Source organism: Dreissena polymorpha, chromosome 7 (genome assembly GCF_020536995.1).
Source record: "Dreissena polymorpha isolate Duluth1 chromosome 7, UMN_Dpol_1.0, whole genome shotgun sequence".
Classification (NCBI taxonomy): Eukaryota; Metazoa; Mollusca; class Bivalvia; order Myida; family Dreissenidae; genus Dreissena; species Dreissena polymorpha.
The window spans coordinates 84,964,146-84,987,388 of NC_068361.1; the positions used below are offsets into that span (position 1 = coordinate 84,964,146).

The window sequence follows — 23,243 nt, forward strand, 5'->3', positions numbered from 1 at the left end:
GATGTGAATTCTCTAAATAATCCACTTCTTTCTATTTATCAATGTAGATGTTTATTGACATTTATCATTTTATGAAATAATGAAACTAATTCCCACAGATGACCCATGTATGGAATGTTTGATGGGTTTGGGAACCATTGTCTGACTAAATCCAACACACATTTTAGCATTGCGAAAATAATAGACTACACTATACCCTTCTAAAAATAAATGCACTTTTTAACAAAATACGCTTCAAAAAGTGTATTTTTTCGTCATTTTAATTAAAAAGTGTATTTTTCTGCACTTTTTTCATAATTAAGTGCATTAAAGTGCTTTTTTTTCTGTATTTTCATTATCTTAAAGTGCATTTTACTGTAATTTAAGAGTATCTTCTGAAGACAAAGTGCATCTTTTAATGCAAAAAGTGCATTTGTTTTTAAAGAAGTGCATTTTTTGTGCATATCAGTGTTTATCATACCACCGCATTGATATCTGCCTGATATAACGTTGCCTGATATATATTTTTATATCATGGTCAACAGGAAGCTCTTATATCAGTAAATGTTTGGAGTTGCGTGGGATTTGCAATAAAGTCAACAATTTCTATCAACATGACTCAGGTTCAACAAAACAAACAATTTGATACCAAGAGCTTATATATTTTATTCTAGTTTAAAGTCATAAATCACAAAAACATTTATTTTTTTTAAATCACCACAGTCCGCACTACAGAAGTTAGATGACGTCATCAAGGGGACAATAAATCTTAAATATCAATATAGTAATTGCACTCGCAAGTGTTGCACAGAATGTAAAGACAAATGATAACTGTATACAATGTCATGTACTGATCCTCAACTATTTAAACAAACGATTTAACACGCTTATGTCAGTATTGACACCATCATCAAAATGTCAATTTCAATACACATCTCCAAAATGGCGTCTCCAAACTATTGGGTGAAGTTTGTAAATTTGTCGCTGCAGTTCATTCCTGATCTCCAATTCAAGACGTTCATAATTAAATCAGGTGAATGTGATCTTCCCATTCGAAGTGCAAACAACTTTTTTTCTCTATACAATGTTTAAAATAAGCGATTATTCGTGTTGTCTTTACGAACGCAGTTGCTACATGTATGTCAACGTGTAAAAGCCGGATCAGCAAAATCAGCAAGGATCCATACATTTTAAATATAAACAAGAGCTGTCAGAGGACAGCGCGCTCGACTATTCGAGTGCCTGACAGCATAATGTAACCTCTGCGAAATGTTGTTCATGATCGATTTAATGAACACTTCAAGCCAATCAAGAACTGTTCATGAACGGTTCTTGAAAAGTTCCTGAGCTTGGTTCACAAACTTTTGCACATGAACTGTTCTTAGGAGACGTTCATGAACAGTTTATGAATTATTGTTGAACACTTCAAAGTTCATGAACAGTTCTCCATCTAACCATAAATACTTAGTGATGAACATTTCATGAACAATTATTTCTAATGACTTTTCTGAGACAGACTTTGAGGATCCATCATGAATAATTCATGAATTCCTTTGTGCTAGATGTTTCATACATATTCTTGAAAGTAATATTGAAATGTCTAGCATACTTATCTTGTAAATTCTTTATTTTCATACTGATTAATGTTAGTAACATTTAAGATTATTATTATTTTACTTAAAATACTTGATCTTTACATTCTTTATACATAATAACCATGTAAATTTCATCTAATTGTAAGCTTCTTTTTTTTTACTTCAGGCAACCAACAATACTTGCACAAGTTCAGCCAGACATCATTCTTGCTAAAAATTATCTATTTTAATTAATCAACCAACACGATACAAAACGTACCAGTTCTTAAATTACTTTAATTTGAATAGTTTTGCCTTTTTTAAGAACTAATGAAGAACTTTTCATGAATCCTAAGTAAATTTTTTAAAGCGCATTAATACACTTGAGTGCATTTCCAGTCATTCAAATAATACACATTACAGAATTAAAAGCGAATTTTTTAAGCGCATTAAAAACTTGAGTGCATTTTCAGGCATACAAATAATACACTTATCAGTAACTAAAGTAATCTTTCAAGTGCATCAATACACTTGAGTGTATTTTAACTCATACAAATACATTTGTAATACACTTCATGGAGTATTCAAAGAGAATTTTTTAAGAGCATTAATACACTTGAGTGAATTTCCAGACATACAAATAAAACACTTCATTGAGTATTCAAAGTGAATTTTTGTAAGCGCATTAAAACACTCGAGTGCATTTCCATTGATACAAATAATACACCTTACAAAATTGAAAGTGATTTTTTTAAGCGCATTAATATACTTGAGTGCATTCCCGATGATACAAATAATACGCCTTACAGTATTAAAAGTGAATTTTTAAGCGCATTAATACACTTGAGTGCATTTTCAGTCATACAAATGATACACTTTATGAAGTGTTGGAAGTGAATTTTGTAAGCGCATTATACACTCAAGTGTACTTTTCATCACTTCAAATTAATATGCTTAAAAATTAACCAAATTTTTAAAAAATCCCAGCATTTTGAAGCCAGCATATATTCTTTTAATGAAAAGTTTGTGTAAACACATACATAAAAAACAAAAAGTACAATTCAATAGATAAGTACACACTTTAATTAGAATGTTTAACCTTAAAAAACAAAAACAAAGGTTACATATCTACATAAAAGAGAGGATTCAAACAGGCTATTGCCTATCTGGAATTAACAACTTAAAATATCAAGCTCATACCAGTGATTTTTCTCCCCTCTGATTACCGGTAACTGATAAACAGCCAAATACAGGTGGTTTCCGCTTCAAAAATATTAAAGTTTTCCCCTCCTTAAGCTGAAATGTTTTCCCTATCATTTACTACATTTTTATATATTATATCAATTCCAAATCCCTTTTTAATATGGACAAAAGCAGCACATTTAATTCAATCATATTCTGGATCGTAGTGTAATATAATGGACTACAAGTAATCCTAAGCAAAACTAATAATAAGGTTTCATAACATGTTTCATTATCTAGGATATGGGCAAAGACCTACTCACCGAATGTTGACAGATTCTGACAGTTCGTTGAATTACATGACATATGCATGTTGAACAGTTTACTGAGGTTTCATGCATATTTATCTACATCTTAATCCTTATAATCCTTAAATGTTACTCACAACTTAAGTTATTAATCCTCGTTCCTATGATTGTAATTCCATAAAGAATAACACTTCCTTGTCACTCATAAACAGTGTCGACCATGCTTGTGACGTCATAACTTTATCTTTGTGATTTTAGCAAAAGACTGCGCCATATAGTTAATGGTTACAGTAAACTATGTCTTATTGTATTAATGTTAACGATTTGCTACTGTTTTATATCAAGTTATTGTCATTTGATTGATAAGCATAGATATAACATTTGGAACTATTTCCTGATGTGCGGAAGCGTTTTGAAGAGTTCATTTGGCGCGCATATTTGATTGGATGACAGTGGTTCAAATTGGCGATTCAAGCATTCTGATTGGTCGGAGCTGTCGCATAACCGTTTACGGAGTCTGAGGAATTGTATCAAGGGGCATCCATATAAAAGACGCGCCGCAGACGACTTAGGACATTCAACATTCAACTTTTCGGCCACACAACATCTAAAATTATTTAAACTTTAATATTAATAATACAATCAAGAAAGAACTGGGATGTCGGACAAAATGTAACTATATTATATTCTTATACATTTGTTGTTTCGTGTTGGTATATTTTGAGAAGTATAAATAAATTAAGTCTCACTGTTTTCATTTCTTTATTCTTGAAGACATCTATTCACAGACTAATAACAATTTAATAAACTAATAACTACCTGGTTGATAGAAAGGAAACAGTATTTACCGACGGCACGAAACCGTTACATTGGTGTCAGAAGTGGGATGCTAATATACTTTTAGCATCTCAGAACTTTTATTTTTCGTCACCACGGGGAAAACAGCAAGGGACAGAAACGGGAACGGCCTGACGAGAACGGGAACGGCCTGACAAAAACGGGAACGGCCTGACGAAAACGGGAACGGCCTGACGAAAACGGGAACGGCCTGACGAGAACGGGAACGGGCTGACGAAAACGGGAACGGCCTGAAGAAAACGGGAACGGCCTTACGAGAACGGGAACGGCCTGACGAAAACGGGAACGGCCGGACGAGAACGGGAACGGGCTGACGAAAACGGGAACTGCTTTACCAGAACGGAACGGCTGCACAAGAACGGAAACGGCTGCAATAGAGCGGGAACGGCTGCAATAGAACGGTAACGGCTGCACCAGAACGGAACGGCTGCATAAGAACGGGAACGGCTGCAACGGAAAAGGCTGCACTAGAACGGGAACGGCTGCAATAGAACGGGAACGGCTGCACTAGAACGGAACGTCGGCACCAGAACGGAACGGCAGGGACGTTAAAAGACAGAAACAAAAGTAGATGATCGTTTTCTAACTGCTTGTTGTGTAAATTTATATGATTTATGTTTTATTGTGAATAATAAAGTGCAAATTTTCAAGTTCTTTTTCTTTGTGCCATTACCATCACATTAGTCGTACAATGGCGGACAACAATGACCAGTCCGACTCCGAGGTTGACTTCAATGTCAACGAGAACGGAAGAGGGGAAGGTCAAGAGTACCAAGAGGGCCAATTTGACGGGGCATATGGTGGCTTTTACAGACGTGGACCGCGTCCAAACATTAAACCAGACCCTTATTCCGGAGATGAAGATTGGGACCAGTACATCGCATACTTCGAAGATTGTGCAGAGCTTGCACAATGGAACGAAAAGGAGAAGTTACTTTACCTTGCTACATCTCTTAAGCAGCAGGCTCGCATGCATTACAGTTCGTTACCTGTTGCAGAGAAACGGTCTTACAAACTCCTGACAAACAGATTAGAACAGAGGTTTGGAAGTAAAAGACAACAGAACCGATGGCTTTCAAAGATGCAAAACAGAATGAGGGGAAAAACAGAAACAATTGCTGCTTTTGGGGATGAAATTCGACTACTGTCTCAGAAAGCCTATTCAACACTTGATCAAGAGGCCCAAGAAATGCTTGCATTACAACATTTTAATAAGAATGTTTCAGCCGAGATGAGATGCCGTTTAATGGATAAAAATTGCCAGACAATAAATGAAGCTGTGGAGGTGGTTGAGCGTTATGAAGAGGTGTTGGGACGTCCGGGGCAAGGTGTAGGAGCGCAGATTAGGGGTGTTACAAACACAAGCAGCAGAGAGAGATCTTTTGAAACCAACCCGGTGCATGAGGGAACTTATGATCAGTTTACCAGTGCCATTAAGCGTATTGAGCAACGATTGGACAAACTTGAATCTACCATGGGAGGCAGAATCTCTGGAAGATCGTGCTACAGATGTGGTTCTACAAATCATTTCATCAGAGATTGTCCGATAAAAGACAACAGACGAGGACTGCAGCAGGAAAACTTCAGACCGTCACGTCAATAGGTCGTGATGCGACGGTTCAAGTGAAAAATCGACCTAAACAAATAGAGGTGCCATGCAGACCAGATGAAAAGGCATTGCGGGTTGGTCACTGCAGCGATCTGATGAAAACGAAAGACAATGGTGTCTATATTGAAGCATTAATAGACGGAACTGCGGTAACCTTGCTATTAGATAGTGGAGCAACAACCACTTTAATATCTAAAGACACCCTTGAGGCTTTAGGAAAGAAGACAGAGGATTTGCGTGAGCATAATCGTACAGTTTGTTCCGTAGACGGCACACCTTTAAACGTTCAAGGTTCTGTAGAGTTAAAGTTGAAGGTCGGGAGTTTCACGACTGCAATTGACGCCACCGTTTGCGATATACCAAATATTCAAGGAATTCTGGGACAAGATTTTATGGCAAACCACATTCAATCCTGGGACATTCAAAATCATAAACTTCACACACTGGATGGTAATACAATTGATTGTGTTACAGAAGGGACTGGGCTGAGTGTATGCAGGGTGCTCGTGAAAGAGAAGGTTGAAATACCACCTAGGAGCTTTCAGATGTTACCTGTAGAAGTAAAAGGCTTTGTGCGAGAGGTAGTGTTTGTTGATGGGATTCAAGGCTTGCAGGACATAAGTTGTCGAGTTGTGGCAGGCATTGTTGAAACTCAGGGAGAAGATGTGTCCGTGTGTGTTGTGAACGATTTTGATGAAACAGTAAGTTTGGAAGCAGGATATCTTGTTGGCGAGTGTTTCCCAGTTGAGGACCCCATAATTTCTAAAGAAATTCAAACAGATACGTGTGCCACAGTCAAAAGTGACACGGGTTTGCAGTCTGAAGAGGTCATTTTGCCAGAACATGTGAAAAAGATGTTTGACGATGGTGTTGAATATTTGGATCCCGAACAGAAAAACAAGTTTGCAAAATTGTTGTATAAGTACCAAGATGTGTTTGCAAAGTCGTCCAACGATCTCGGGTGCACAAACGTCGTGAAACACAAGATAAACACTGGAAGTGCTAACCCCATCAGGCAGCAACCTAGACGACAGCCATATGGAAAAAGAGAAGTGGAACGGGCTGAAGTTGAAAAGATGCTTCAAAAGGGTATTATAGAACCGTCAAACAGTCCATGGTCTTCGCCAATAGTCCTGGTGTCCAAAAAGGATGGCTCCACAAGGTTTTGCGTGGATTATCGAAAACTGAACGATGTGACAGTCAAGGACGCCTACCCTATTCCCAGGGTAGATGACTGCTTAGATGCACTCTCTGGATCAAAATGGTTTAGCTCAATGGATCTTTGTTCAGGGTTTTGGCAAGTGAAGATGGATGAGAAGGACAAACTTAAGACAGCTTTTTCAACGAGTCATGGCCTGTACCACTTCAAAGTTATGCCGTTTGGACTTGTAAATGCTCCCTCTACTTTCGAACGTGTTATGGAGGATGTTTTGCGGGGTCTACAGTGGATAGTCATTGCTGTATATGGATGACATCATAACCCCTGGTAAAACAGTCGATGAAAGCTTGACACGGCTTGAAAACGTTTTCGAACGGTTAAGAAAGGCTCATCTCAAACTGAATCCTTCCAAATGCAAATTCTTTCGAAAATCAGTGTCTTTTCTGGGTCATATTGTATCCGAAGAAGGTGTTGAAACAGACCCAGAAAAGGTCAGAACAATTAAAGAATGGCCAGTTCCAGAGTCAAGTAAGGAGGTTCGGAGCTTTCTTGGCCTAGCATCGTATTACAGAAGATTCGTAAAGGGATTTGCTGACATTGCCAAGCCACTTCACAAATTGTGTGAGAAAAATGCGAAATTTATTTGGAATCAGATGTGCCAAGAAGCTTTTGATTTCCTCAAAGAGATGCTTACATCAGCACCGGTGCTAGCGTACCCTCAACTGGGTTCTCAGTTCATTCTAGACACAGATGCTTCAGATGTAGGTGTTGGAGCCGTTTTGTCTCAAGTTCAAGACAAGCATGAAAGAGTTATTGCTTATATGAGCAAAACAATGAATGTGCATGAGCGGTCTTATTGCGTAACAAGGAAGGAACTTCTGGCAGTTGTAACCGCTCTGAAACATTTTCACAGCTACTTATATGGACAGAAAATACTTGTCAGGACTGACAACGCTGCCGTGAGCTGGTTAAGATTGTTAAAATCACCAACTGGACAAGTCACACGATGGCTTCAAGAACTCAATACATATGACTTAACAGTAGAACATAGAGCCGGAACAAGCCACAACAATGCCGATGCTTTGTCCAGAAGACCATGCAAGTCATGCAAGCACCAACAAGATAATCAAGAAGCGATGATAGATAAAATTGAATCGACTGATGAAATAATTAGAGCTGTTACAAGAAGTAACGTGGCTGCACAGTCAACAGAACTTAAGAGAGCAGCATATCTCATTGATGGTTGGACACATGCAGACATCGCTTACAGTCAACTGAGTGACATTGCAATAGGTGTAATTAAGCTTGCAAAAGAGGGAAATGAAACCAGACCGGAATGGAAAGACATTTCAGATTCAAAAGCTGAAATAAAAACTTTGTGGAGACAGTGGGATCGCCTAGTAATTGTTGGAGGGTTGCTGTTTCGGAAGTACGAGGAAAACAATGGTGACATTTTACACCAGCTGGTAACGCCGGCTGATCGACGTGGTGTTGTTTTGAAATTACATCATGATGTTGCTAGTGGCGGTCATCTTGGGGTGGAAAAGACTCTGTACAAAATCAGAAAAGCATTCTATTGGCCTGGTATGGCAGATAATGTGAAAGAGTATTGTTCAACATGTGATGTGTGTGCAATTAACAAGCTTTCACGACAGTCAAACAAAGCACCACTTGGTTGTTATTTAGTTGGCGAACCAATGGAGCGTGTGCAAATGGACATACTCGGACCACTTCCAGTTACAGATAATGGCAATCGCTACATACTTGTTATCATCTATTGGTTCACCAAATGGACAGAATGTGTCGCTATATCTGATTTAGAGTCGAGAACTGTTGCAAAAGCGTTTTTGGATAATTTTGTATGTCGATTTGGAATTCCCCTACAGGTGTACACAGATCAAGGCCGTAGTTTTGAATCTAAACTTCTTGAAGATCTTTGTGATTTCCTTGGGATTCAAAAGACGCACTCCACGTCTAGACGACCTCAGGCAAATGGACTGGTTGAAAGATTTAACAGAACACTTCTTGCTATGCTGCGGTCATATTGTCAAGACGAACCAGCCTGTTGGGACGTCTATCTGCAACAAGTATGTATGGCATATCGCTCTTCCCCTCAAAGTAGCACATCCGTCACCCCTAACAAGATGGTATTTGGCAAGGATATTCGTCTTCCGTTGCAAGCAGTAGTAGGTGTACCAGAAGAGGACACACCGGAAACAAGTGTAGATGACTATGTTAGTCTGCTGAAAAAGAAAATTAAAGGTTGTCATGAAATTGCAAGAAGTCACCTGAAGGTTGCAGCTCTATATCAAAAGAAGCACTATGACAGCAATGTAAAGAAGAAGAAGTTTTTCCCAGGACAGGTTGTGTGGTTGCATGATCCATCAAGAAAAGTTGGTATAAGCACTAAACTAGCCGTGAAATGGAAAGGACCATTTCTTGTCACAAGGATGATAGACGATCTCATTTGCAAAGTAAAGCAGTCGTCAAGAAAGGCTCCAAAAGCATATCATGTTGACAGATTATATCCTTATACAGGGACTTGCATTCCAAGTTGGATAAAGAAGGTCCAGCTGCAAAATTTAATTGAAAATAATTAACATTGTTAACACAACTGACCTGAACTGTTTATACTGTAAATGTATGAATAAACTAAAAAAAAAAAAAATGTGTGTTAAACTTTTAACTATGGTGGAGACCCTGTGCGTCTGGTATCGATATGTGCCTGTCTATCGAACTATTTACAAATTAATATGTTGTATACAAAAAAAAAGTCTGTGCATGGATTGTCAAAGACAAATTTAACATTTTAAATATTGTTACATTGGATTGTTGGTTACCATGTGTCTATTGTTCAAGACGGTATTTCAGGGAAAAATGCTGGTTGTGTGAAGCCTACTTTCCCGACAGGAAGTCACTAAATGTCCACCTGATCTCTTCAGCCCATCGACGACTTTCTGTGATGTGCGCTTGGTGTGAGGGGAAAGAGAACGTTTACACCCGTATAGCGGATCTGGAATCACATGTGAAAAAAGTCCACCGAGAGGTAACAATAAGCAAGGACCAGTTCACCAGGGCGAATGGGTTTTACTTCGCCAAGTATCCTGAGGACTACGCTAAAGTAGTTGACAACATCAACCCTTACGACTCCAAGGCGGCCTATGAAGCGAGAAAAGCCATGAGAAGTTGGAGCGATACTTTTTCGGACAAGCAAGCTAGGGGAGATCAATGGACGGCCGGTTGGAGGAAAGGATTGGAGATTTTAAGAGGTATGGCAAAGAAGAGGGAATCCAGGGAGCGAAGCGTGTCGCGAGACAAGAGGACTGTGGTTGAGAAATCCGCAAGAACTGAAAGACAAGTGGAACGGGAAGATAGAAGTTCGGTTGCTCAGTTGGAACAAGGCACAAGCTCGAAAGTAGCAGCTGAAGAAGACAGGCCAAAAGAAACTGAAAAGGGACTAAAACGTAGGAGGCAAGAGTCGGAAGGGGATCAAGACTTTGATCACAGGGACAACATAGAGTTGGGTGAAGAAGCGGTTTCGGAGAGAAATATGGGCCCAGATCGAGACAGGGTTGTTTCTCCAAGTGGTGAGATATCTTCCTCCTCCTCCTCCTCCTCAGCTTCCTCTTCAGCATCGTCCTGTAGCTCATCCGTGCTGGGTTCAAGCAGCAGCTTAAAGGACAGAGCCTTCTGGATTCTGAAGAAGGGCTGTATGCCCATGTGTCCGCCTGCGAAAAGGGACTGGTCATTGGTCAATGAATTCTCAATGGAAGCAAACAACCAACAGATTGTATGGCCGCCAGCAAATTGGAAGAAGATGACCCCTGATCAGAAACTCATGGCCCATGAGTATGTGGCCATCTTTCTTGAGCGTGTGGAGAGCACCAACTTCCCAACCTTGTCCAGGAGAGCCCTCTTGGACAAGTACAACTTCATGTCCCTCGAAGCTGAGGGTAAGCCGACAGTGGAAGAAGGAGAGGCAGAGAAGATGGACTCAAAAATTAGGTATTATAACTTTAATTACCTCAAGGCCATCGTAAATGGGGAAGTGGAGGAGAGTCGCGTGGCAGAGGGTATTGTTCGGGGACTTGAACTTGCTGATAGGTGGAAGGACACAGATATTATAACTGAAAAACTGGATGAGGCAAACATTAAAATACGTGTGGGTGCATAAGAGTTGTCTGATGTGTGTTATTTGCAGACTGAGAATAGTTACATTGTTTTTCAATTGTTCATGTTGCTATGCAATCTGTATGATCTCGTTGCATAAATGTTTAAAGTGCTCATTTGTTATTTTATTGGACATAATCCAGGAGGATTATTTTAATAAAGTGGGGGGAAGTGTAATATAATGGACTACAAGTAATCCTAAGCAAAACTAATAATAAGGTTTCATAACATGTTTCATTATCTAGGATATGGGCAAAGACCTACTCACCGAATGTTGACAGATTCTGACAGTTCGTTGAATTACATGACATATGCATGTTGAACAGTTTACTGAGGTTTCATGCATATATCATTTTATCTACATCTTAATCCTTATAATCCTTAAATGTTACTCACAACTTAAGTTATTAATCCTCGTTCCTATGATTGTAATTCCATAAAGAATAACACTTCCTTGTCACTCATAAACAGTGTCGACCATGCTTGTGACGTCATAACTTTATCTTTGTGATTTTAGCAAAAGACTGCGCCATATAGTTAATGGTTACAGTAAACTATGTCTTATTGTATTAATGTTAACGATTTGCTACTGTTTTATATCAAGTTATTGTCATTTGATTGATAAGCATAGATATAACATTTGGAACTATTTCCTGATGTGCGGAAGCGTTTTGAAGAGTTCATTTGGCGCGCATATTTGATTGGATGACAGTGGTTCAAATCGGCGATTCAAGCATTCTGATTGGTCGGAGCTGTCGCATAACCGTTTACGGAGTCTGAGGAATTGTATCAAGGGGCATCCATATAAAAGACGCGCCGCAGACGACTTAGGACATTCAACATTCAACTTTTCGGCCACACAACATCTAAAATTATTTAAACTTTAATATTAATAATACAATCAAGAAAGAACTGGGATGTCGGACAAAATGTAACTATATTATATTCTTATACATTTGTTGTTTCGTGTTGGTATATTTTGAGAAGTATAAATAAATTAAGTCTCACTGTTTTCATTTCTTTATTCTTGAAGACATCTATTCACAGACTAATAACAATTTAATAAACTAATAACTACCTGGTTGATAGAAAGGAAACAGTATTTACCGACGGCACGAAACCGTTACAGTAATATATGATAAATGAACCGTATTCATGAAATTTATATAAATCTATACCTTATTTTTAAGATCTTGCTTTTTTGTTTATTATTGCGCTACATTGTATTTGAGACTGCTTCCATAAATAATAAAGAAGTATTTTTTACAGCTTTAAAGATTTTTTTTACAATAGATAACTTAATTTTTTTTATCAATTACAGATTCATTATTGATTTAGTATAGAATAGCTTAAATTCTTCCTTTGTCATGTTTAAATGCTACAATTTTCAATCGACCAGTATTGACCAATAATGACCAGTATTGACCAATAATGACCAGTATTGACCGGTTTTAACCGGGTATTGACCGCCAGCCCGGTCAATACTCAATTGACCGGTCAATATGCCAACCCTGTTAACAATAGGTGTTGTTTTAGAATTTGTGAAATTTGATAATAAACAGAAGTTGATGTATATCATGGCCAAATAACCAAATGTAACTGTTTAACAATTTGAATTGAGATGCTTTATTTTCTGATGTTTGATCCTGTACGAAAATTCTTTGCAGATTCTGTACTGAGTCTGTACAAAATCTGCCCAGAATCAAGACAGAATTCATTTATTCTGTACAAAGAGCACACAGACCCAGAATCTGCCTGGAAAACTGTACAGATTTTTTAAGCAGAATTACAATGAAGCAGAATTTCATCTGTACATATTACTATACCAAACAGAATTTTTATACTTTTCATTTTTATAAGACAGATTTTTAGCACTCTGCATTTTAGCAAGACAGAATTTTGGTACTTGGCAGTATTAAGCAAGGCAGAATATTGGACTTAGAAAACTATTGAAACAAAATTTCAAAATGGGACTTAGATAATTAAAAAAAATAGACTCCTGATTCAAGTTTCTAAATGTTTATTATGAGAAACATTTGCCCTATACAAGAAAAACAATATTTATGTTCAGTTCAATTTATACAATAATTGCCATTCATGTATATATTACATGTCATAATATTAAAATATGTGAGTATGTAATGATAATTTACCTTTTAATTGTACCTTTGTACATGTAGATCTACTATAATCATAAAATATCTTTGAATTAAGGTTCTTACAGTAAACTTGATTTAGGGTTGAATACATATTGAAAATTGTTTTTCAATTCCCCCCCCCCTGACTTATGAAAACTGCTTTGCTTTAATGGTATATGTATTTCCACTGGGGTTAAATGTTTAGTTTGCCTTCCTCTGACTCTATCTATGAAAAATTGTAATGTCAGTGCTTGTATACACCTCTGTAACAGTTCACTTGAAAATAATCATAAACCCCTAACAAACAAATCCTGCCTGCTTGATACTTGTAATGTGAAACTGGGGCTATCTTTACTGGCTTGCTGGAATGTGTATAATCTCTTCTGATTGGTTGGGAGCCAAATTTGAACATGTAAACATAGATCCATGCAAGACCTGAAATGTAGTTTCAAAGCAATGTTGGGACTTTTTAAAGTTGAAGTTTTAACAATATCCTGAAATACTTTGATGGACATTCATAAACAATTAACTAGAATGTGGAAATCAACATTTTGTGTATTAACAAGTCTCTAAAAGAGGAATTCAGTGAGTTATGAAGCGGCCCTTTTGGAAATGCTTTGAACTGTTAAACAGGTTTGTATTGTTTTTCTTTACATTGTTATCTTATAATGTTATGTTTAATTTAATGATATAATTTAACAGTTACAAAGATCTGTTTTGGTGGGTGATTTACATTTTAAATAAATGATGAAACCAATTATCTTTGCAGTATGTTCACATAAAAGACATAAGTCAGTCAAAGGTATCTCTATCTTACAAAACCAACATATAGTAGTAACAATCAATTGCCTAATCAGTGACCAAATGAAAGGGCAATGTAACCAATACTTAGATTTATTTATGAATAACTACTCTGCCACAAAATGTAAAGCCTTTTTTTTAATTACATATTTACGAAAGCTATGTTATCACTTAAAAGGTGTTGCATTATTTAAGTTGTAATTTTAGTAGATCCCATATGATCACTTCATTCAGATTGGCTAAACAAAGTAATTTTTAACCAGGTTTTCCGAAGGAAAAAACTGGTTATTAGATTGGCGAATGCGGGCGGGCTGGCTGGCTGGCTGGCTGGCTGGCGGAATAAGCTTGTCCGGGCCATAACTATGTCGTTCATTGTCAGATTTTAAAATCATTTGGCACATTTGTTCACCATCATTGGACGGTGTGTCGCGCGAAATAATTACGTCGATATCTCCAAGGTCAAGGTCACACTTTGAGTTCAAAGGTCAAAAATGGCCATAAATGAGCTTGTCCGAGCCATAACTATGTCGTTCATCGTCAGATTTTAAAATCATTTGGCACATTTGTTCACCATCATTGGACGGTGTGTCGCGCGAAATAATTACGTCGATATCTCCAAGGTCAAGGTCACACTTTGAGTTCAAAGGTCAAAAATGGCCATAAATGAGCTTGTCCTGGCCATAACTATGTCATTCATTGTGAGATTTTAAAATCATTTGGCACATTTGTTCACCATCATGGGACGGTGTGTCCCACGAAAGAATCACGTCAATATCTTCAATGTCAAGGTCGCCACGACTAAAAATAGATTTAAAAAAAAAAAAAAAAAACTTACAAAGGGGGTTAATTTTTTTTGGTCATTTCAAAAGTTCAGTTTGAGTTTTCTCCCTTTATCAGATTTTTTTTTCACAATGAAAACCTGGTTTTGTGACAATTTTGTCCCTTGTTAAATAGTAAATTGTATTTTTTTTGCTTTCAGCGATTTTCAAAAAAGATTGTGTAGCAACTTACCCCTGACAACGACCTCAGAAGTGCAGTCACAGAGTAATGGTGCTGTTATCACTTAAAAGGTGTGAAGCAAAAACTTAATATAATGCGGTTTGTAACTAAATCAACATTACAAATTCTCTTTTTATAAAACACGCTATGAAATGACCTACATTTGAAAAAATGTCAAATTTATTTTATAATGTGAAAAGCAAAATATAAAGAGAAGCAAGTTGGTGAACCATGTTGCGTTATTTAAGTTGTAATTTTAGTAGATCCCATATGATCATTTCATTCAGATTGACTAAACAAAATGATTTAAAAATAGTTATGTGTATTTTTTGCTTTCAGCAACTATCAAAAAAGATTGTGTAGCAACTTTCCCCTGACAACGACCACTGGCTCAGTTAAGTGCAGTCACAGAGTGATGGTACCTCACCAGGGTCTAGTTCAGGCAAATGAAGAAAAAGGGATTTTCATCTCAATATAATAACTGTAATTTCTTAAAACATAAACTTACTTTATTTACTGTGTTTTTATGTCATATAACAGTGATACAATAATGTGTGTTGTATTTAGGGATTTATTTCTTAACGGGATGTGTAAGAGTAAATTATTTTATTTTATTGACTGTCAGTATTTGTTACTTTTCTTATATATATATAAACATGTCATAATATCATTAAATAAAAATGTTTAATATTTACAGTCTATATATTTTGCTTTACATTTTGCTACATTTTTCTGTACAGAATTTTTTGTGTGTACAGATTTTATTTTGTGTACAGATTTTATTTTGCACAGAATCCCATTCTCACATTTTGGTTCACCCCACATTTAATTCTGCCCAGGTTTTTTTCTGCCCCTAAAAAATTCTGCTTAATTTAAATAATTCGTAAAATCTGTACAGAATTCGTTCTTTGTTTATATTGAAAAAATCTATAAATAGAAATCTGCTTCAACTCATTTTTAATGGACACCAAATATTTTCTGCACAGGTTCTATACAGATTTTGTGTATTTTATTCTGCACATAATCTGGTTACAGTCTGCCCAAACTTTTTGTACAGGATGTATGTTTATCTTTTCAGATAATGTACATTTGTGTGATTCTATGTTTTAATAAATAAGTCATTAACATTTATGCAGCATACTGTAACATTATGGTTAAAGGGATCTTTTCACGTTTTGGTAAATTGACAAAACTGAAAAAAATTGTTTCAGATTCGCAAATTTTCGTTTTAGTTATGACATTTGTGAGGAAACAGGAATACTGAACATTTACCATGGTCTAATATAGCCATTATTATGCATCTTTTGACGATTTAAAAACCTGAAAATTATAAATCGTTGCAACGCGAAACGATTGAATAACTTGGAGAGTTCTGTTGTTGTCGTTTGATTTTGTGAAACTACGAAGATTGCTTATATACACAGTGATTTTTTAATATTTTTTTTCTTACAGCCTGTGCCTTTTGGATTGGGAAAATTAGCGCTATAAACCATGAAATTGGGAAAAATAGCGCGATAAACCATGAAATTGGGAAACATTATAAATACGATTATAAGAACAGAATTAAAATTATTAAAGTATGTTTGACAGCATTTTTATATTATAAAATGCTAATTAAATGTGTTCTTACAATGAAGACAATGTTAAGTTAATATCCTTCCACATTCATATTGAACTTGCAATAATCTATATAGATTCTTAAATATACCATTTAATCATAACCTCTTTAACAGTAAGAATTTAATTCAGTATTCTTTCAAATTAAATATCATATGGTGAAAACATTAACAAATATTTATAAAAAAAACGCTTTAGTGGTCTTGCTATGTCAATGATGTATTAAATAGAGTTAAAATAATTAATTTCATTTCTTTACCTTTCAACATATTGCACTTCAATGCTATTTCAGTGAACTGTAAAGCGTGACAAACATAATAAAGCAGAATATGCATATGAATCTGATTTTACACAGATCCACTAACATATAAATCATATCATGTTTGTCTCTTTCCATTTTCGAACGATACTCATCTTAAATGCATTAACTTTGTGAGTAACGGTAGACTAACTCCAATTTCCCAACACTGATTTCCGTGATGCACATTCACTGTGAAGATTTGTAATAAATATTTGATGCCCAAACCAAAATGAATGCTTGCGGCAAGCTCGCCGCAAGCTTGCGACAAGCTTGCCGCAAGCTTGCGAAGCTAAATTTTAATTTGTACAAGCTTGCGGCAAGCTTGCGCAAGCTTGCAAGTATTTTAATACAAAATTCTGCAAGCTTGTGCAAGCTTGTGCAAGCTTGCGCAAGCTTTTTTGGATGCAAGCTTGCGCAAGCTTTTTAGTAACTGTTGGACTTTGAAAATTTCAAAGTATAGTGCATGTCTGAGCTGAAAATGAGTAAAAATTTCAAAGTACAAAAATATATAAAAAGTTAACAAAAATCATTTTTTCAAGGAAGCTGATTTTTTCCCCAGCATATTGGGATTCAAATTTAATGGCATGAAACACAGTATCTTAATAATCAGTTAAAAAAAATTTTCGGCCGAGCTGTTTAACATGACATAAATTTTGACCTTTCACGACCTCAGAAGCCAATCAAATTTAAAATAAATTTCCCGCCAGTATGTCTGAATGAATAAAATCAAACAATCTCTTGGCTAATTGGAGAAAATGCCCCCTGAAACATTGACCTTCGAAATGAATAGGCATTCTGTGATACAATTTCCAAATGATCTCTTTGCAAAGGCTTAATTGGCCAGTGTTTCTATACTGTGTAAATCAATAAATAGGTCAACATTGTCTGGTGAAGTTGAAAATAGGACTTGCATTCAAGGCTATGTTTCCATATTTAACAAGCAAATTCGTTGAATTGATATCCCCTGCCAATATGCTTCTGGACACAAAAGTGTTATATTTGACACTCAGCTAAAAAATCATTTTTTGTTACGATACAAAGGGCCATAACTCCGTTAATAACAGATGGTGTACAATGCCATTTGGCATGCATCATCCTCATATCCATATATATACTCATACCAAGTTTCAATTAAATGCACCAAAGCACTTCCAAGGTATGGCTCCGGACAAAAAAGTGCCAGACGAACGGAAAGACGGACGGACAACGCCAAAACAATATCCCTCCGCCAATGGCGGAGGATAATAATAACCACTGTATTGTATGCGACACAAATAAAAATATATGTAAAAACAAGTGATGTGTTTGTGAAACACTATGTCCCCTTTTGAGCTCTTTTGACCTATTTATTTGACCTTTGACCTGGAATGGTGACCTTGACCTTTTTCCACTCAAAATTGCAGCTCCATGAGATACACATGCATGCCAAATATCAAGTTGCTATCTTCATTATTGCAATTATAGTTATGGCCAAATGTTAAAGTTTGTGCAAATCAACAAACCAACAAACCAACAGACAGGGCAAAAACAATACATGTATGTCCCCCAGTATAGACTGGGGGACATAAACATTGTTATTGCTGATATTTCAATTCACCTTTAATTTATTTTATTTTTTGCTAATTTTGCTCTTCTTTAATTGTTATTTCATTAAAGTTTTATAAATAACAAGATTTGGTGGTTTTCATCCTTTTAAATATTTAACACAATACTATTTTAATTATATATTTATGTTATCAAAATGAATCAAGTTTCTATGCATGATAAACTATAATAGAAATGTATAGTAGTTTAAATTTCTAAAACACATTTTCCCAGTCTCAAACTCCATGAAATGATACATAAATGACAATGTTTGTTTAATCAGATAAACACTGACCCTCAGCTGACCTGGACCTGGTTTTCTGCAGCCCCAATATTCCCTGACAATGCTGAGCCCTCATACAAGAACCTGATTATAAAACCATCTGGTTAACAGGCTTTGGATTGGTTACTAGTAATTCACAGGAAGTTGTTTACAGTCATGTATTTGAATCAAGAGCGTTTAAACAACTGACTGACCTAAATTGTAGGTATAATTCCAAGCAACATGAGGACTTAACATTGTAGTGTAGAAAATACCATGCAATTCTGATAGCAAGGGAGTATTGTGTGAAAAAACAATGTGTAATTAATACAGTGTGGAAATGAACAATAAGTTTGTTTCAAAAGAGGTTCAAAGTGGCTGGTTACTGTGTTTTGGTCTCTGAGGATTCTTCACTGTGTTTTTGGAATACTACAGAACAGCATAAAGGTGTGTATTTTGATTTCTGCATTCCTTTTTAATTTAGATTATTGAATAATATAATTTGAATTATGTTTATGTACTGAGTTCCAGTGGGAAATGTAAAAGAATGATCGATGGAAAGTCAATTTTGTGTGCCAATTTGAATTTAAAACAACAGAATTTCTAACAAAAATAGATAAAAATACAAATATTGCTTTTAAATATATAATTAGTTTATATAAACAACATTTCAGATTATATCATAGGATGGGGGGAAAAAAGGAGACTGCAACAGCTGAGCAGCACAAAAGCAGACAGTGTACAAACCAACACCAGTACAGCTTACATACGGTGTAGTGGAAGCCAACAAAATAAACATGAAGTCTCCAGCTAATGGCTTGAGTTGGACCACTGTGATCAAAGTCTGCAAGGGACTTATCATTGGGAGGAATGTGAAAGGGTAAAACAACAAGCACCACTGTGACAGAATATATTTAAACAAGGGCTGTTTGTAAAACATGCATGCCCCCCATATGGGCTGTCCGTTGTAGTGGCAGCCATTGTGTGAATACGTTTTTTGTCACTGTGACCTTGACCTTTGACCTAGTGACCTGAAAATCAATAGCGGTCATCTGCGAGTCACGATCAATGTACCTATGAAGTGTCATGATCCTAGGCAAAAGCGTTCTTGAGTTATCATCCGAAAATCATTTTACTATTTTGGGTCACCGTGACCTTGATCTTTTACCTAGTGACCTCAAAATCAAAAGGGGTCATCTGCGAGTCATGATCAATCTACCTATGAAGTTTCATGATCCTAGCATATGCGTTCTTGAGTTATCATCCGAAAACCATTTTACTATTTTGGGTCACCGTGACCTTGACCGTTGACCTAGTGACCTCAAAATCAATAGGGGTCATCTGCGTGTCATGATCAATCTACCCATGAAGTTTCATGATCCTAGGCAAAAGCGTTCTTGAGTTATCATCCGAAAATCATTTTACTATTTTGGGTCACCGTGACCTTGATCTTTTACCTAGTGACCTCAAAATCAAAAGGGGTCATCTGCGAGTCATGATCAATCTACCTATGAAGTTTCATGATCCTAGCATATGCGTTCTTGAGTTATCATCCGAAAACCATTTTACTATTTTGGGTCACCGTGACCTTGACCGTTGACCTAGTGACCTCAAAATCAATAGGGGTCATCTGCGTGTCATGATCAATCTACCCATGAAGTTTCATGATCCTAGGGGTATGCGTTCTTGAGTTATCATCTGGAAACCATTTTACTATTTTGGGTCACTGTGACCTTGACCTTTGACCTAGTGACCTCAAAATCAATAGGGGTCATCTGCGAGTCATGATCAATCTACCAATGAAGTTTCATGATCCTAGGCGTATGCGTTCTTGAGTTATCATCCAAAAACCATTTTACTATTTCGGGTCACCGTGACCTTGACCTTTGACCTAGTGACCTCAAAATCAATAGGGGTCATCTGCGAGTCATGATCAATGTACCTATGAAGTTTCATGATCCTAGGCCCAAGCGTTCTTGAGTTATCATCTGACAACCACCTGGTGGACGGACCGACACACCGACCGACAGACCGACCGACCGACATGAGCAAAGCAATATACTCCCTCTTCTTCGAAGGGGGGCATAAAAATTGAAACTGAAAATTGCCAAATGACATTGACCTTATCTGTTAAAATACCAATTCAAAGCTGACATACTTTTTTCTTTAAAGCGGATATTTGTTGATTTCTGTAGCTTATCAATTTCATGTCATGATCGAGTCATGTAGAAATTATCAGGTTTTCTTTTATCACAAGTAAATAATAATATCACAATGCTATAACATGCTTATACCCTGTTTTTACAAATAAACTGTTAGCTCTGAACTGTAAAGCTAATTTTCAACTTGCAATGAGTTTCATAAAAAAGCAGAATAGCAGATTCCACAGAGCATCATTATGAAACATATCAATTAATCTTTTAATATTTTAACTCATGAACTTGCTTCCTGCTAATTATGGTTGCAGTCACATTTATTGAAATAAAAGGATATAAAAAATAATAACATTATATACATTTCAGTGGTATTGATTTCTCTTTTGTTGCAGAGATCTGGTCTTAAAAAGGTTCACCTTCATCCAGAACACGAAGTGTATATTACTCAGGGGCAACTTTCACAAGAACGGCATGCTGGAGCCATTAAAATCCACAAAAGTTAACAATTGCTCTGCTGGATGTCCTTTTCAGCAGGGAACAACTTGCGAAGTCCAGCGCCAATGGGCCTGGCAAGGCCAATAATACTTTAATATCAACAACATGTTTGCCTTGTGTTGCCACACAGGCTGTGAAACATTTTGTGTTAAATGCATTTAAAAAAGACAATGGTACACTGTCCTGTCCGATTCAGCTTTCAATGAAATAATTAACAGTAAATTTGCAAATGCTAGAAGGGCACTAGCTTGTTTAAATGTTCAAATGTGTCAATTATGTAGATATGTATATACTATGTTATATAAACTGTTAAATATAAATTGTTCATTTGTACTGTTTACTTTTTCAGATTGGAAGGTTGAACAAACTTGAAAGTACTATTCTATGGAATCTGCAAGCTTGCGCAAGCTTGCGCAAGCTTGCGCGAGCTTGCAAATAAACATCATCAGCAAGCTTGCGCAAGCTTGTGCAAGCTCGCGCAAGCTTGCTGCGAGGTTCCAATTCTAAGCTTGCGCAAGCTTAATGAATCGCAAGCTTGCGCAAACTTGCGCAAGCTTGCTGCGAGGTTCCAATTCTAAGCTTGCGCAAGCTTCCTTCGCAGGCTTGCTGAAAGCTTGCGGCAAGCTTGCCGCAAGCATGTTAGAAAAGCTTGCGATTTTGGTTTGGGTGTTTTTATCTCAAACATTGTATTTTGCGTTAATTGACACACGCATTAAATTATTCCGGTATCCTCCGCAATATAGAGAGAGATGTGGATAGCAACGTAAAATCGTATTCGGCTAAATTCGCGAAAAATACGTAAGTCAGTTGTTGTTCGGCGACGACTCGGCAACTCGATCGGCAACTCGATCGGCACTCGTTCAAAATTATTGCTAAATTACATTGTAATCTTATTGGCTTCATTGGGAAAATTTTGTCTTTTTTTGGGAAATTTTAATCAAATTTTTGGGAAAAAACGTCATTTTTTGCAATTGGGAAGCAGCCGAATATCGGCTGTAATTTCTGGCAAAATAAATCACTGATACAGTATAAAATACGTCTGTTACTCATACTTGGCAGGATGGCAGAGTGGTCTAATTGGTTTTTACTCCAGAACTCCAGGGGTCACAGACACTGGTTCGAGCCCTGCTGAGGTTTATTTTTTTTTTTTTTTTTTATTTAATTCTTGATTTTTTACTGGAGCTTTTTAGATCCAGTGTTTACATTTATCAATATAAAGCATTTAATGACACACTTCAAAACATGCCAAAAATCTGTAAAAAGGCCCCTTTAACATTATTATATTATGTTGGTTATCTGGTTTATCCAGTGAAAAAATGTTATTATATAAAAATAAAGCTTAAAAAGACTGATGAAACTACTTATTGTTATTAATGTATTAACATACTTCTAAAAGTAATAAACATATAGGCAATGCCATTATTTATTAATGTAGTAAGGCTCCTTAAATGATTGTCCTTATTAATAAAGACGGAATAACCGGCGGTTTTCACACCGCAATTAAGTGGCGACAACTTTTTTGGTGCTAGTGAAACACCTGTAACAGCTAAAAATCAAAGGTATCTTCCTGCTTTCTGCAAAATATTGGTCCTCAAATTTTTTACTTTGGCTTTTGGGCAATGATTTTTTTTTTTTTCCGGTCATGGAAAGGTCAGATAGTGCTAATTTGGACATATCTTTTCCCACATATGCAAATGTTTCATTTGTATAACTTCTTTTATGTTCGTAGTGAAGCATTAAAATCAACCGATAATTTTCGGTCAACTTTTTACAGAAACACCGATTGCGCAATAATTTGCCTAGCAGGTGCGTGGTTATTGCTACTGTAAATGGTAGTTGCAATAATTCAACTCTCAGCTTTATAACTCAAAGGGTTGCTGAGAGTTGCAATGCGCCATCTATTGTCCAAAGGTGCAAAATATCATCATCACTGCAAAGGCTTAGGAACACTGATACTGCAAAAGCTTATCAACGTTTACCTGTCTAAAGCAAAAACATATGCAAATGGTACCATTAAACCAAAAAATAATTGCTTTTTATTTACGTTGCTA

General features: G+C 36.5%; 1 protein-coding gene and 3 long non-coding RNA genes across 13 annotated transcripts in view; 3 read left to right on the forward strand and 1 right to left on the reverse strand.

Annotated features, from left to right (window-relative positions):
* The window catches only part of LOC127837572 (uncharacterized), a 386,512-nt gene that overhangs the window by 16,643 nt on the left and 346,626 nt on the right, over positions 1 to 23,243 (reverse strand). Inside the window, exon 1 of one of the 10 annotated variants that reach the window (XM_052364792.1) lies at positions 11,236 to 13,095. The exons of 7 other annotated variants lie outside the window; for them this stretch is intronic. The gene's annotated coding sequence lies outside the window, so the exon portion shown is untranslated. Of the gene's footprint in view, positions 1 to 3,058; positions 6,669 to 11,235; positions 13,096 to 23,243 lie in introns of those variants that run through there. 2 more of the 10 variants (XM_052364789.1, XM_052364793.1) reach the window with 2 other exon arrangements.
* On the forward strand, positions 13,205 to 15,733 carry LOC127837600 (uncharacterized). Its single transcript, XR_008029350.1, has 3 exons — positions 13,205 to 13,610; positions 14,758 to 14,848; positions 15,117 to 15,733. It is a non-coding gene; the product is annotated as an uncharacterized LOC127837600 (long non-coding RNA).
* LOC127837613 (uncharacterized) lies at positions 13,849 to 14,432 on the forward strand. The gene is made up of 2 exons (XR_008029368.1): positions 13,849 to 14,236; positions 14,399 to 14,432. It is a non-coding gene; the product is annotated as an uncharacterized LOC127837613 (long non-coding RNA).
* LOC127837619 (uncharacterized) lies at positions 18,708 to 21,471 on the forward strand. Its single transcript, XR_008029373.1, has 3 exons — positions 18,708 to 18,988; positions 19,216 to 19,421; positions 21,090 to 21,471. It is a non-coding gene; the product is annotated as an uncharacterized LOC127837619 (long non-coding RNA).